This window comes from Choloepus didactylus, chromosome 9 (genome assembly GCF_015220235.1).
Source record: "Choloepus didactylus isolate mChoDid1 chromosome 9, mChoDid1.pri, whole genome shotgun sequence".
Taxonomy (NCBI): Eukaryota; Metazoa; Chordata; class Mammalia; order Pilosa; family Megalonychidae; genus Choloepus; species Choloepus didactylus.
The window spans coordinates 58,908,499-58,925,721 of record NC_051315.1 but is presented as its reverse complement, the minus strand read 5'-3'; the positions used below and the strand labels follow the sequence as shown (position 1 = coordinate 58,925,721).

General features: G+C 39.3%; 1 pseudogene; it reads left to right on the top strand.

The window, feature by feature from the left end:
• Positions 1-1,543: 1,543 nt before the first annotated feature.
• LOC119543743 lies at positions 1,544-11,888 on the top strand (annotated as a pseudogene).
• Positions 11,889-17,223: the final 5,335 nt, after the last annotated feature.

Here is a 17,223-nt window from a genome sequence, read left to right as displayed (position 1 = left end):
AACTTCTAAATTCAAATTTGACAGACTGGACTTCATTTTTTTCTTGTCTCACCTATCCCTGCCCCCCGGGCCTACCACCTAAGACAGCTTTGAGGGAAGGGCTCAGTGTAGACAGATGGTGGAGGTGTGGCTTTGAATTCTTTCAACTGAGCCTGGAAATTTCAAATAGTATGCATAGAAGAAATGCTATGGAACAGGCTATGTTTGTTAAAATTATTTTTTCCCAATAATATCTTTGCAATGATAACCATAGTAATCAAATCATTATTAAAATATAAATAGCCTTAGGATAGGAGTAACTGAATAAGATCTAACTGCCACATTTTCAGTAAGTGAAATGAAAGGTCTTTGAGAGGTATGGAAAAGTCTTCCTGGATTTAGACTTGGGACAAATTAAACAATTGCAGTATATTTTCCACAACTTGGTTGTCAATATATGTTTAAGATTATCCATAATTTTAGGATATTATGGAAACAAAGAGATTTTTTTTTTAACTGCCAATAGAGGGAATAAAAAGCAAATGCAGCTACAAAATGCAGTGGCAAAGTCTAGTCCTATTCCTGATGACTTTTTGAATCAAATAAATGCAATATTATTTTGCTTTTAAGTATGTTCTCCCTAAATTGGTAAAAGCTTACTGATAAAATAAGCTAGTATTTAAGTACATTCTCAAAATTCCTCTTAAGAATAGACTAGCTAGGCAGGTTGTATAAACCGAGCAATCTTCCAGGTAATGATGACACTTATATAAAATGTAATAAAAAGAAAGATATGCTGATGCTTCAAATATATCCTATTTAAGAAATCACTTAACTTTAGTAAGAAATATAAAAGAAATGTTTGTAGCCTTGATTACCTGGATTTCAAAGAATCTAGCTTTTTAATAACTTTGCCAGTATGTGGAAGAATTTGAATTTGTAGTGTCTTTGTTAATGTCAGGCAGTATATTCTGTGAGTATATTACATAATCAGGTTAGTAAGTGCTGTCATGAAAGGGAAAGTCATAATTCTTAGCTTCAAAGATTTTATATCCTATTTAGAATATATTTGTATCAGGTTACAGTATAAGGCAGTATTATTTAAAGTACCTGCCAATTATCTGAATAATGAAATAAAAATGCTGGAAGAATTTTAATAAGCAGATTTAAAAAATGGCCTAGGAAGACCTCATAGAAAAGATGATATTTATAAGACTTGAATAAGAAAGTAGCATTTCAATAAATAGAGCTTTGAACTAGTTTTTATTGTTTTTTTGGAAGCCAAAACTTAGTACTGTGAGTTAACATATTCCTGGTATTATTTAGTGGGTAGAGCTCCCTTTAGTATTTCTTACAGGGCAGGTGTCTTGTTAACAAATTCTCTCAGCATTTGTTTGTCTGTGAAAATTTTAAACTCTCCTTCAGTTTTTAAGGAGAGCTTGCTGATTAAAGAATTCTAGGTTGGCAATTTTTCTCTTTCAGAATTTTACATATGTCATACCACTGGCTTCTTGCCTCCATGGTGCCTGCTGAGTAGTCAGTGCTTAGTCTTATGGACTTCAGTATGGGGAGAGCAAATGCTGTCTACCGGATTCCCTTACAGGAGCTCCCAGCCATCTGGCTGTGGAGAATCACCTCCCTAGCTAACCGCCAAAGTAGGTGCATGGGAATGGAGAGCCACTGCTCCCTCCCTTGCCTGGTGGCTGTCTCACTGCTCCAGCCAAGGAGACAGTCCCTGCTGGAACAAATTCACCCCGTCCCTGGAGTTGCCATCTCCACATTTTTGTCCATGTCCCCTCCATGTACTGTGGGGGACCCTCTGTGGCCAGTCACATCCTTAAACTGTGGTCCTGGGAGTCCTCCACCCCTCACTAGTTTCTTTCATGGAGGAGAAGCCCATACTGCCTCACCCACTCTGCCATCTTCCCCAGTCTTCTGGTATTATTTAGAACATGGAAATAATGTTGAAAATTGAGTTTTTCTCTGGAAACAAACCCCTAAATTATTGAAGAACTGATTATATTTCAAATCTGGGCTCTTCTGATCTTTGAAGGTAGTGCTGGATTGGACTAAGACATTTTAGGTATATGGTGAAGTAATCCTTTGTGTGTTGTGAGTATAAAGTACATAAATGCTTGGCTGTATTCCAAACCAAAGCATAAATTTTTCCTTCTTCCATTATGTTGTAGTATCTGTCTCTTCTCCCCTTCATGAATACTGTTATTGGAAGGTAGTATGCATGTTCAAAGACCTTTTTGAATTTGTTACTGAATTTATTTCTGATTATATGCAGTCTGGATATGTAAAAACTATAGGTGGGATAAATAGTATTTTTATTATTTTCCATACTACAATGATCATTGTGCCCATTTGGATATATTATGTCCCCCCAAAAGCCATATTCTTTAATGCAATCTTGTCAGGGCAGATGTATTAGCATTGATTAGGTTGGAATCTTTTGACTGAGTGTTTCCATGGAGATGTGACTCAGTCAACTGTGGGTGAAACTTTTGATTAAATTATTTCAATGGAGATATGGACCCTGCCCATTCAGGGTGGGTCTTGATTTAATCACTGGAGTCCTATAAAAGAGTTCACAAACAGAAGGAGCTCAGAGCAGCTGAGAGAGACATTTTGGAGAGAAGATAAGAGCTGATGCAGACACTGATGCTTAGACATCCTTGAAGATGCAGACAGAGAATGTTTAGCTAAGAGATGAAGTCCAGAGTATGCCCTGGGATATGCTAAGACAGGAACCTCAGGCACTTAGAAACATCCTGGGAGAAAGAAAGAAGAATGCACAGGAGGTGAGAGAGGAGTTAGAACACAACCCTGGACTGGCAGATGCCAGTCACTTGCCTTCCCAGCTAACATTTTCCAGATGCCATCGGCCATCCTTCAATGAAGGTATCATCTTTTTGATGCTTTAGTTTGCCCACTTTTATGGCCTTAGAACTGCAAATTTGTAACCAAGTAAACCCCCTTTATACAAGTGAATCTGGAGGGGAGGGGCAAATGGCAGAGTGGTGAGGTGTAGGTTTTAGTTACTCCTCCAGGGCAGTAGGTAGAAAGCCAGGAACTGCGTGGACTGGACACTGGAGAGCAATTTGACTTTGGGCATACTTCATACAACACTCACAAACGCGTGGAACAGCTGAGATCAGTGAAATCTGTAAGTTCTCATGGCCAGGTGACCCATGCCCCTCCCTGCCAGGCTCAGTCCTGTGGGAGGAGGGGCCATCAGTGCTGGGAACAAGGAGGGAGAACTGCAGTTGCAGCTTTTATTGAAAACTCAGCCAGCTGATCCAAACTCCAAACATAGATAGAATGAGACCAGACACTGGAGAATCTGGGAGCAGTCAACACAGCAGAGAGGAGATAGGGCTAGCAAAAATAGTAATAATAATAATAAAATAAAAAAATAAAAACAGAGACTTTTTGGAGTTCTGGTGAGCATAGAATGGAGAAGGGCAGAGCTCAAACAGAGTCAGGCTTATATGCAAATCCAGAGGGTGAGTTTCCTTGTCTGAAGAGCTGGTTTCTCTGCTTTCTTGATTGTTCCCTAAGGGCCCTAATCTCCTTGTCTCTTAGCATTTCAATAGCCCATTAGATCTGCAAGGAGGGCCCTTTTTTTTAAAAAAACTTTTTCTCTTTTTCTAAAACAATTACTCTAAGAAGCCCATTACAGAAAGCTTCAAAGACTTATAATTTGGACCCAGACAACAGCAGAGCTAAGAGCTCTGACACACAAAGCAATAAGTCCATTGGCTGAGAAAATTTGCTAAACACCACAACTTCCCAAGAAAAGGGGGGCATCCCCTTACAGCCATCTTCCTGGTGGGCTGGGAACACTCCTGCCTGGCTCCAGCACCACAGACCAGAGTTGCCCCCGAACACCCCAGTGTGACGGGAAGTTTTTCCAACAACACACGCACACACCACAACATCAGGCACGGACAATAGCCTTTTCCACACTCTCAGCTAATTGTCCTGGAGCTGGGAAGGTGGAGCTTTGTGAAAAGGGGGAAATTAACATGCCCCATCAGCCATCTGTTCAGCAGATGGGGAATACCCCTACAAAGCCTTGTAGTCCAGAACCTCCCTTGGGGGATGGCACACACCTGTGATGTAGCACAGACATCCCTCAGCAGAGGTTCTAGGAGTGCACGGGTTGGAAGAGGGACCCACTCACAAATCCCAGGGACCATACGCCAATATCAAGGACTTGTGGGTATGCAACAGAGACAAACTGTGGCGAGACTGAACTGAAGGATTAGACTATTGCAACAGTTTTAAATCTCCAGGAACACCTGGGAGATTTGATTATTAAAGCCATCCCCCTCCCTAAATGCTTAGACACACGCTGCATATGCAGGGCGGGCAACACCAACTACACATGCAAGCTTGGTGCACAAATTGAACCCCACAAGACTCACACCCCCACTCACCACAAAGACAAAGTGGGGGAGAACTGACTTGAAGGGAATAGGTGGCTCACAGATGCCACCTGCTGGTTAGAGAAGGTGTACTCCACGAAGCTATAGATCTGACAAATTAGAGATAAGGGTTTGAATCAGTCTACATACCCTAAAATAACCCTATCAAGTTAAGCAAATGTGAATACATCAAAAACAACAGAAAATTTTAAAGCATATAAAGAAAACAGATGATATGGATAACCCAAGCCCAAACACCCAAATCAAAAGATCAGAGGAGACACAGTACTTGGAGCAATAACTCAAAGAACTAAAGATGAAAAATGAGAGCATGGCACAGGATATAAAGGACATGAAGAAGAGCAGGGCACAGGATTTAAAGGACATGTAGAAGACCATAGAAGAGCATAAAGAAGAAATTGCAAGAATAAATAAAAAAATAGACAATCTTGTGGAAATAAAATGAACTGCTGACCAAATTAAAAAGACTCTGGATACTCATAGTACAAGACAACAGGAAGCTGAACAGCAAATCAGTGACCTAGAGGACAACAGAATGGACAATGAAAGAACAAAAGAAAGAATGGAGAAAAAAATTGAAAAAAATGCAATGGACCTCAGGGATATGATAGATAATATAAAATGTGCAAATATAAGAGTCGTTGGTGTTCCAGAAGGGGAAGAGAAGGGTAAAGGTCTAGGAAGAGTATTCAAAGAAATTGTTGGGTAAAACTTCCCAAATCTTCTAAACACCATAAATACACAAATCATAAATGCCCAATGAACTCCAAATAGAAAAAATCCAAATAAACACACTCCAAGACATCTTCTGATCAGACTGTCAAATACAGAAGAGAAGGAGCAAGCCACAGTTGTCAAAACAGCATGGTGACAGAGAACCTAAGATGGCAGCTAGGAGAGACAGGGCAAAAAAACACCTCCATGAAAAATACTAGATAAAAGCTAGAAAGTGACCCAGAACACCAGTTCCAGCAATGCACCAGCTAGACAAGGTCTGCTAAAACCACTGGGACCGTGCACTTGGTGAAACCAGGAGTCTGCATTCTGAAATGAGTGAGTAAGCCTGTTGAATGTCTGGCAGCCATGCTGTGGTGTGGGGAAACCATGGGTTGGCATTTGGAGGCAGACTAGTTCTTTTTTTAAAGAACCCAAAAGCGGCTGTAGATATGACAGCGAGAACCACACAGTGAAGCGTGGCAGGAATGGGCTGTGCAAACGCCTCTCTATCTGGTGTGGAAGGAACCCTTTCGTGCACCTGCTACTAACTGTCTCTGAGTGAGGAAGGCAGTGGTGACTCAAAAGGGGAAAATACCCACGCCCCTGGCAGCCATTCCCAGCAGGCTGGGCATGCTCCTGCCCGGTGCCAAAGCCACAGCCCAGAGCTGCACCAAAAATCCCAGTGCTACAGGAAGTGTTTCCAGCAACACAGGCACACACCACAATATTGGGCATGGACAGTAGCCTTTCGTGCACCCACAGCTTATTGTCTCAGAGCTGGGAAGGTGGAGTTGTGTGAAAAGGGGGAAATTAATGCGCTCCATTCAGCCATCCTTACAGCAAGCTGGGAATACACCTACAAGGCCCAGCAGCCCAGAACTTCCCTTGGGGGATAGCGCGCACTTGTGACGTAGCACAACCTTCCCTCAGCAGAGGCCCTAGAAGGGCACGGCTTGGAAGAGGGACCCACTCAGAAATCCCAGGGACCATAGGCCAATACCAAGGACTTGTGGGTCAGTGGCAGAGACAATCTGTGGTGAGACTGAAATGAAGGTTTAGACTCTCGCAACAGCATTAAATCTCCAGAAACACCTGGGAGGTTTGATTATTAAAGCTGCCCTCCTTCTCTAACCGCTCAGACACAAGCCCCACATTCAGGGTGGACAGCACCAACAACACACCCAAACTTGGTGCACCAATTGGACCCGACAAGAATCAGACCCTCACACCCTACGAAGACAAAGTTGGGGAGAACTGACTTGAGGGGAATAGGTGATTCGCGGACGCCATCTGCTGGTTAGAGAAAGTGTATGCCACCAAGCTGTAGAGCTGACAAATTAGGGATTAGGCTTTCAATAATCCTACATATCCTAAAAGAACCCTATCAAGTAAAGCAAATGCCAAGAGGCCAAAAACAACAGAAAATTTTAAAGCATATGAAAAAACCAGACGATATGGATAACCCAAACGCCAACACCCAAATCAAAAGATCAGAGGAGACACAGTACTTGGAGCAGTTAATCAAAGAACTAAAGACAAACAATTAGGGCATGGCACAGGATATAAAGGACATGAAGAAGACCCTAGAAGAGCAAAAAGAAGAAATTGCAAGAGTAATTTTAAAAATAGATGATCTTATGGAAATGAAAGAAACTGTTGACCAAATTAAAAAGATTCTGGATACTCATAGTACAAGACTAGAGAAAGCTGAACAACGAATCAGTGACCTCAAGAACCACAGAATGGAAAATGAAAGAACAAAAGAAAGAATGGGGAAAAAAATTGAAAAACTTGAAATGGACCCCAGGAATATGATAGATAAAATAAAACATCCGAATATAAGACTTATTGGTGTTTCAGAAGGGGAAGAGAAGTGAAAGGTCTAGAAAGAGTATTCAAAGCAATTGTTGGGGAAAACTTCCCAAAGCTTCTACACAATATTAATACACAAAGCATAAATGCCCAGCAATCTCCAAATAGAATATATCCAAATAAACCCACTCCAAGACATATTCCGATCAGACTGTCAAATACTGAGGAGAAGGAGCAAGTTCTGAAAGCAGCAAGAGAAAAGCAATTCACCACATACAAAGGAAACAACATAAGACTAAGTAGTGACTACTCAGTGGCCACCATAGAAGCAAGAAGGCAGTGGCATGACATATTTAAAATTCTGAGAGAGAAAAATTTCCAACCAAGAATACTTTATCCAGCAAAGCTCTCCTTCAAATTTGAGGGAGAGCTTAAATTTTTCACAGAGAAACAAATGCTGAGAGATTTTGCTAATAAAAGAGCTGCCCTATTTCAGATACTAAAAGGAGTCCTACCAACAGAGAAACAAAGACAGGAGAGGGAGATATGGAGAAAGGTTCAGTACTAAAGAGATTCAATATTGGTCCATTAAAGGACAATAAGAGAGAAAGGGAAAAAATATATCTGACAAATATAAACCAAAGTATAGGATGGCTGATTCAAGAAATGCCTTCACAGTAACAACGTTGAATGTAAATGGATTAAACTCCCCAATTAAAAGATATAGATTGGCAGAATGGATCAAAAAATATGAACCATCAATATGTTGCATACAAGAGACTCATCTAGACACAGGGACACAAAGAAACTGAAAGTGAAAGGATGGAAACAAATATTTCATGCAAGCTACAGCCAAAAGAAAGCAGGTGTAGCAATATTAATCTCAGATAAAATAGACTTTAAATGCAGGGATGTTTTGAGAGACAAAGAAGGCCACTACATACTAATAAAAGGGGCAATTCAGCAAGAAGAAATAACAATTGTAAATGTCTATGCACCCAATCAAGGTGCCACAAAATACATGAGAGAAACACTGGCAAAACTAAAGGAAGCAATTGATGTTTCCACAATAATTGTGGGAGACTTCAACACATCACTCTCTCCTATAGATAGATCAACCAGACAGAAGACCATTAAGGAAACAGAAAACCTAAAGAATCTGATAAATGAATTGGACTTAACAGACATATATAGAACATTACATCCCAAATCACCAGGATACACATTCTTCTCTAGTGCTCACGGAACTTTCTCCAGAATAGATCATACGCTGGGACATAAAAAAAGCCTCAATAAATTCAAAAAAATTGAAATTATTCAAAGCACATTCTCTGACCACAATGGAATACAATTAGAACTCAATAACCATCAGAAACTTAGAAAATTCACAAACACCTGGAAGTTAAACAACACACTCCTAAAATAAATGGTTTATAATGTAGAATGCAGGGGAACTAGCGATAGAGAGCAATTGGTGAACGGGAAACGATAACCCAATAAGAACAGATAAGCTATCATGGGTCAGTTTAACATTCTTTGAATGCCCAGGAATGACTATAGTTTGTTAACTTCTGGTGGGTGTGGTGGGAACAAGTTCACAGAAGTGTTGCTATATTGGGTTATTTCCTTGCAGTAGAGTAGGACTCCCTTACTATGGTTTGTTTGAAAAGTTTTTTTTATTGTATGTTTTTTTGAAAAAAATTTTTACATAGTTGATTTAAAAAAAAAAGAATGAAAAAAATATGCAGAGCCCCCTTGAGGAGCTGGTGGAGAATGCAGGGGTGTTGGGCTTCCCCACCTCGATGGTTGCTGATATGCTCACAGACATAGGGTTCTGGTGGTTTGATGGGCTGAGCCCTCTACCACAGGACTTGCCCTTGGGAAGACTTACTGCAAAGGAGAGGCTAGGCCTCCCTACAATTGTGCCTAAGAGCCTCCTCCCGAATGCCTCTTTGTTGCTCGGATGTGGCCCTCTCCCTCTAGCTAAGCCAACTTGACAGGTGAAATTGCTGCCCTCCCCACTATGTGGGATCTGACACCCAGGGGAGTCAATCCCCCTGGCAACGTGGAATTTGACCCCTGGGGAGGAATCTAGACCTGGCATCATGGGATGGAGAACATCTTCTTGCCCAAAAAATGGGATGTGAAAGGAAATGAAAAAAGCTTCAGTGGCAGAGAGATTCCAAAACGAGCCGAGAGGTGACTCTGGTGGGCACTCTTACGCACAATATAGACAACCCTTTTTAGGTTCTAATGAATTGGAATAGCTAGCAGTAAATACCTGAAACTATCAAATTACAACCCAGAACCCATGAATCTTGAAGACGATTGTATAAAAATGTAGTTTATGAGGGATGACAATGTGACTGGGAAAGCCATACGGACCACACTCCCCTTGGTCTAGTGTATGGATGGATGAGTTGAAAAATGGGGGGGGGGGGAGGAGAAAAAAGCACCCAGTGTTCTTTTTCACTTTAATTGTTCTTTTACACTTGAATTTTTATTCTTATTATTTTTGTGTTTGTGGTAACGAAAATGTCAAAAATTAATTTTGGTGATGGATGCACAACTATATAATGGTACTGTAAACAATTGAATGTATGCTTTGTTTTGTGTGACTTCATAGTATGTGAATATATCTCAATAAAAATGAATTAATGAAAATAAATAAATAAATGGAAATATGAAAAAAAAGTTAATCCATTTCTGGTATTTTGCATAATGGAGCATTAGCAAACCAAAACAATCATATTTTCTGATTAAAGTAAATTTTGTTTGTTGTAGTCATTGCTGACTACAAGCCCTGAATGGATATGGAAAGTTGTAGAAGGTTTATAAAAGTGAAATCTGTCATAGTCAATGCTAACCAAAAATTGATAAGCCTTTTTATATTTGTTTTTAAAAAAAGAGCTTTTGTGTCAAAGTTTGTATTCACACAAAACTGAAGTTTAGTTTGCTCTCTGTTGAAATAATATGGATTGTCAATATGCTCTTAATGAAAATTTATAAAAAGTTTCCTTAACCATCTGAATACTCTGTCTAGAAGACAAAAATTTCATATCAGAATAGTATCCCTATTGATATTTATGTTGAACTTATCATCCATTTTGGAGAACACCATATTGAAACACAACTTGGGAGCAAGCGGACACCAGCCTAAACTTCCAAACTAACAGAGGTTTTCCGGATGCCAATGGCCATTCACCAGTGAAGCTACCCAATTGTTGATGTCTTACCTGGGAGACTTTATGGACTTGAGACTGTAACTGTGTACCCAAATAACCCCTCTTTATAAAAGCCACTACACTTCTGGTGTTTTGCAAAACGTCAGCATTAGCAAACCAGAACAAGTCTTCACACTTTTAAAGGAAAACTGTTACAAAAGATTTGTTCTTTCACCTTGTAAAAATGAGGGGCTAAAATACATTAACATATTACATAGGAAGTATTTTGGAAGTATTACAATAATTAAAATGGATTTTTTATCCTTCTGTTAGCTAAATTTGTATGGGTAAAATGTTATTCATATATTTAGAGATTGTATAGAATTCCTTAAAACTTGAGAATGTTCTCACTGTCCATGTTAATTCCTGATACTGATCTGTATGATGCTAGACAACACTATGATGTTGTTAGTCATCGTTTTAGTTAGTCTTAGAAAAAATCTGCAGATCATAAAAACAGTCAAACTTATTTGTCAGTTGCACTGCTTTGCCCTAAGCTTCTCTAAAAAGTATACGTAGTCAGCTGTAAGTCAGAACTTCATCTGCAACAAAAAGGGACTTTAAAAGAGAAGCAAAACAAATAAATAAATTATGTCTTACATGTTAATTAACATAACCCTTGTAAATGTGTAAAGGTAAAATAAGACAAAACCTTTGCTATGGTTTGTCAATATAAGACAACTGTCAAATGTTATTTTTGACAATAGCTTCATTCAGAATTGGTTATAAGAAAATTAGGAATGCAACTATGTCTTCCGGGTCACCCTGTCACCAGCTCCGGCTGCGGGGGCTGCAGGGAGGACGTGGCAGAGGTCCCAGAAACCAGGAGATGGACTCAGTGTTTTTTGAGGATGTGGCTGTGAACTTCACCTGAGAAGAGTGGGCTTTGTTGAATCATGCTCAGAGGAACCTCTACAGAGATGTGATGTTGGAAATCTGCAGGAACCTGACCTCAGTAGAAATTATTTGGTGAAGAGCCTCTGTAAAAGTAATAAAGGTAATCAATGTGGAGAATCCTTGAGTTCCCATATTGCAAATCTTATTGTGCATAAGAGTTATCCTACAGGAGTTAAACCCTATGAATGCACTAAATGTGGAAAAGCCTTCAAGGATCATTCTTTCCTCAAGAATAAACAAAGATCTCACACTGGACACAAACCATATCAATGTGAAGAATGTCAACAACCTTGCAGTTGTCCCCTGTGCCTAAGCACTCATGTAAAAACTTACATTGCAGAGAAAACCTATAAATGTCAGGACTGTGGGAGAACATCTAAGAAACATGAAAACTCTCAGTAGTAAAAACCCCTTTGAATGTAAGAAATGTGGGAAAACTTTCACTTGCCCCTTATCCTTTAAGGGACATGTGAGAGGTCACAGAGGACAGAATATCCATACATGTAAGGTATGTGAGAAGGCCTTCTTTTATTACTCCTACCTGACATGACATGTACGAAGTCATACTAGAGAGAAGCCTTATGAATGTGAGTATTGTGGGAAAGCCTTCAGTTGTCCCTCATACTTTCGAGAACATGCGAGAATGCACACTGGAGAGAAACCCTACTTGTGTAAACATTGTGGGAAAGCCTTAAGTTATTACACATCTCTTCAAGAACACATAAGAACACACAGTGAAGATAAGCTCTATGAATGTATGCAGTGTGGGAGAGCCTTCAGATATCCTTCATCCCTTCAGTGACATATGAGAATGCACATTGGAGAGAAACCTTATGAATGTCAGTAATGTGGCAAAGCTTTTGGATGTCTCAAATACTTTCAAAGACATGTGAAAACACACAGTGGACTGAAGCCCTATGAGCATAAGGAATGTGGGAAAACCTTCCATTGTTCCTCAGGCCTTTGAGTACATGTGAGAACACACACTGGAGAAAAACCCTATGAATGTAAGCAATGTGGGAAAACTTTCAGGTATACTGCATCCCTTCATGTGCTTGTTCGAATTCACAGTGAAGGGAAGCCCGATGAATACAAGGAATGTGAGAAAACACACTGGAGAGAAACCTTATGAATGTGAAAAATGTGGGAAAACCTTCAAGTAAAGTACTTCCCTTATTGTGCACATGAAAACTCAGAATAATTATAAATATGGTATTGCTTTGTAAGTGCCTCATCCTTAATATAGATTCCTATGAGCCTGGCCTTGGCATTGTGGGCTTCAGGAAAGTATCTTGACCAAAAGGGGGAAAATAAATGAAACAAAATAAAACTTCAGTGACTGAGAGATCTCACATAGAGTCGAGAGGTCAATCTGGAGGTTATTCTTATACATTATATAGATACCTCTTTTTAGTTTCTAGTGTATTAGAATAGCTAGAAGGATATATCTGAATCTGTTGAATGGTGATCCAGAAGACTTGATTGTTGATGATAACTGTGTAACTAAATAGCTTTTATTGTGTGACCATATGCTAGTGAAAACCTGGTGACTGACATTCCCTTTAACCAGTAAGTGGGGATAAGGGGCATGGGATAGTTTGGGTGTTCTTTTTTATTTTTTAATATATATTTTTTCTTTATTTTGAAGTAATGAAAATGTTTGAAAACTGATTGTGGTGATGAATGCACAACTATACGATGATACTGTGAGCCATTGATTGTATACTTTTGATGGATTATATGGTATGTGAGTGTATCTCAATAAAATTGCATTAAAAATAAAAAAGAAAAAGAAAAGAAAATTAGGGCTTAGATGGTAAGTTTTACAGCAGACACATTTATTCTTAAGTTTTAACTATTATTTCTAAATTATGAGGTGTTTTGCTCTCTGTATAACCTGGTAATTCCCTAGCACTTTAAATATCTGTGTGACACCTGAGATTCACAGTTAGTGGTCTCCAGCTCTGAGAGTCAGCATTACTCCAAAAAACAACTGTTAAAAATCTGAAAAAAAAAAATCAGACGTTTATTTAAGTATGAATAAAGCTGATCTGGTTAAGACTAAGGTAAATCAGAGTACAGGGTAAAAGATAATATTGCTGTATTTTAAAATTTTGACTTCTGTGTGGGACCAAATGAAGAGATGTTTATTTTGTCCAAAATTTAAACTCTCTATAGCACACTATGTAATTTAACCCATCTAGTCAGTTTAATTAAACAACTTAATTCAGCTTTATTTGACATGGAACCTAGAATAAGGAATAAAATCTTGATATTCTGTACAAGTCACTGTTATACCCTGATGCATTTCAAAGTATTTTGATAAAAAAATGAGAAGTATTTGCAAAGTCCCTTGAGGGAATTAAAAAAAAAGGAACTGTTAAACTTACCCACCTGGGGAATTTCCGATGTTCTCTTAGGCTTTGGGGGGCTCCCAGTTTGATGGGCCAGGCCCTCAATCATTTTTTTATTTAGATTTATTCACATAGCATACAATCATCCAAAGTATACAATTTATTTGGAAGGGCAAGGTGCCCAGAATAGCAAAAAAATATCTTGAGAAAGAGGAAAGAAGTGGGAGGTCTCACACTACCTGACTTTGAAGCATATTACAAAGCTACAGTTCTCAAAACAGCATGGTACTGGCATAAGGACAGAGATATCAACCAATGGAATCTAACTGAGTGTTCAGAAATAGACTCTGGCATCTATGGACAATTGATCTTTGATAAGGTAGTCAAGCCAAAGCAACTGGGACAGAGCAGCCTCTTCAATAAATGGTGTTTGAAGAACTGGATATCCATTTCCAAAAGAATGAAAGAGGACTCCTACCTCACACCTTATGCAAAAATTAACTCCAAGTGGATCAAAGACCTAAACATAAGCATTAAGACCATAAGACACTTGGAAGAAAACATAGGGCAATATCTTAAAGATCTTGTGATAGGAGGTGATTTCCTAGACCTTACACCCCAAGAACAAGCAACCAAAGAACAAATAGACAAATGGGATCTCCTCAAAATCAAACAGTTTTGTACATCAAAGGACTTTGTTAAAAAAGTAAAAAGGCAGCCTACACAATGGGAGATAATATTTGGAAACCACATGTGCCGGTTTGAATGTATTATGTTCCCCCCAGAAAAAGTCATATCCTTTGATGCAATCTTGTGGGGCAGATGTTTTAGTGCTGATTGGATTGGAATCCTTTGGGTGTTTCCATGGAAATATGCCCCACCCAACTGTAGGTGATAACTCTGATGAGATAATTTCCACGGAGGCATGGCACAACCCATTCAGGGTGGGCCTTGATCAGTGGAGCCATATAAATGAGCTGATGGGCAGAGGGAACTCAGTGCAGCTGTGAGTGGCATTTTGAAGAGGAGCTACAGCCAAGAGGGACAACTTGAAGAAAGCCCAGGAGGTGAGAGAGGAGCTGTGGACGAGAGACAGTTTGAAGACGGCCGTTGAAAGCAGATTTTTGCTCTGGAGAAGCTAAGAGAGGACAAATGCCCCAAGAGCAACTGAGAGTGACATTTTGGAAGACCTACAGCCTAGAGAGGAACATCCTGGCAGGAAGCCATTTTGAACCCAGAACTTTGGAGCAGATGCCAGCCAGGTGCCTTCCCAGCTAACAGAGGTTTTCCAGACACCATTGGCCATCCTCCAGTGAAGGTACCCGATTGCTGATGTGTTACCTTGGACACTTTATGGCCTTAAGATTGTAACTGTGTAACCAAATAAACCCCCTTTTATAAAAGCTAATCCATCTCTGGTGTTTTGCATTCCGGCAGCATTAGCAAACTAGAACACCACATATCAGATAAGGGTTTAATATCCCGAATATATATAGCAATCCTACAACTCAACAACAGAAAGACAAACAACCCAATTAAAAAATGGGCAAAAGACATGGACAGACACTTTTCTGAAGAGGAAATACAATTGGCTCAAAAATATGAAAAAATGCTCAACATCACTGGCTATTAGGGAAACGCAAATCAAAACCACAATGAGATATCGTCTCACACCTACCAGAGTGGCCATTATCCAAAAAACAGAAAATTACAAGTGCTGGAGAGGATGTGGAGAAAGAGGCACACATTTATTGTTGGTGGGAATGTAGAATGGTGCAACCACTCTAGAAGACAGTGTGGAGTTTCCTCAGGAAGCTAAGTATAGATCTGCCATATGGCCCAGCTATTCCACGGCTAGGTATATACTCAAAGGAACTGAAAGTTAAGATACTAACAGACATTTGTAAGCAGATGTTTACTGCAGCATTATTCACAATTGCCAAGAGATAGAAGCAGCCCAAATGTCCATCAATGGACGAGTGGATAAACTGTGGGATATACACGTGATGGAATATTATGCCGCTTTAAGACAGAAGAAAGACATGGAACATATAATAACGTGGATGAACCTTGAGGACATTATGTTGAGTGAAATTAGCCAGAAAGAAAAGGAGAAATACTATACGGTCCCACTAATATGAACTAACATTAGTGAGCAAACTTTGAGAGTTAAAAGCTGATAACACAGGCTACCAGGAGATAGAAAGAGGGTAGAGATCAGGCACTTGATGCTGAAAGACTACAGAATGTTCAGTAGGATTGATTGTATAGATCCAGAAATAGATAGCATAATACTTTGTGATGGTAGCACAATTTTGTAAGTACACTGAACAACGATGTCTGTGAGTAAGGCTGAAAGAGGTGGGATAGTGGAATGTATGACACCAGAGGTAAAGATAGATGATGAAGACTGGGACTGTATAACTTCGCAAAAACTGGAGTGGCCAATGACTGTTACTAAATGTACAAATATAAAAATGTTCTCACATGTGGGAGAACAAATGAATGTCAACCATGCAAAGTGTTGAAATAGGGATGGTATTTGGGAAAAAAAACATAATCAAAGCAAACTGGAGTCTATGTTCAACAGTAACAGTGTAATATGCTTCCATTAAATATAACAAAGGCAACATACCCAAGTTAAATGTGTATGAGAGGGGGTTATAAGGGAGGGATATGGGATTCTTGGTGGTGGTGGTGTTTTCTGTCCTTACTAATATATTGAATGTATTACACTTTATACTTCTTTTTATTATTATCTTTTTTATTATTCACCAAAAATTACTTTTTCATAGTAATCAATATGTTCAAGTGCTGACTGTGGTGATAAATGTACAACTATATGATGATACTGTGAACAACTGGTTGTACACTGTGGATAATTGTATGTTATATGAATATATCTCTATAAAATTGTAGGAAAAAATATAAATAGGGATAAAAGTGCTGGAGAAAACATGGAGAGAGGGATGTACCTATTTACTATTGATGAGGAGGCAGCATGGTATAGCCTTTCTGGAGGACACTGTGGTGGTTCCCCAAGAAGCTAAGTATGTGGGCGATAAGGTCCTGCAACCTCATTATGGGGTATGTACTTGGAAGATCTGAGAACAGAGACATGAATGGACATTTGCACATTGGTGTTTATGGAGGCAGTATTCATGATTTGCAGTGGGTGGAGATGGCCTAAGGGTACATAGACTGAGGAACAGAATGCTGAACTGTGATGTATGCATGCAATGGAGTATTGAGCAACTACAAGAAGGAGTGAAGTTGTGAGACAAGCAAGGAGGTGAATGGATCTTGTAGATAGCATTTTGAGTGAAGTATGCCAGAAACAAAGGCAAACACTATAATGCCTCACCGATATGGACTAACTACAATGCGTAAACTCAGAATTGAATCTTAGAGCATAGTCTAACAGGGAAATCATTATTGTAATGGTCCCTAGATTGTAAGCTCTTACAGCAGTCAAATCTATTTCTGAATTGTAATGGCTATCTCCAAACTCTGAGATGTTGATCCCTTGGTGTATAACCTGATTGGTCTCTAGAACATTGGGTATCTGTGTGACACCTGAAACTCAGAGCTAGAGCTCAGAAGATATGAATGTCAGTATAAACACATATAGCAACTGTTAAAAAAAAAAAAAAAGCTGAAAAAGAGCCCACACTTCAATTAGAGATATCAGTGAAGCAGATCTGGTTAAGACTAGGGAAAACTGGGCCAAAGGGTAAAGGTTGAAACTGAGTGTGTGTTAAAACTTCAACTTCCATGTGACAT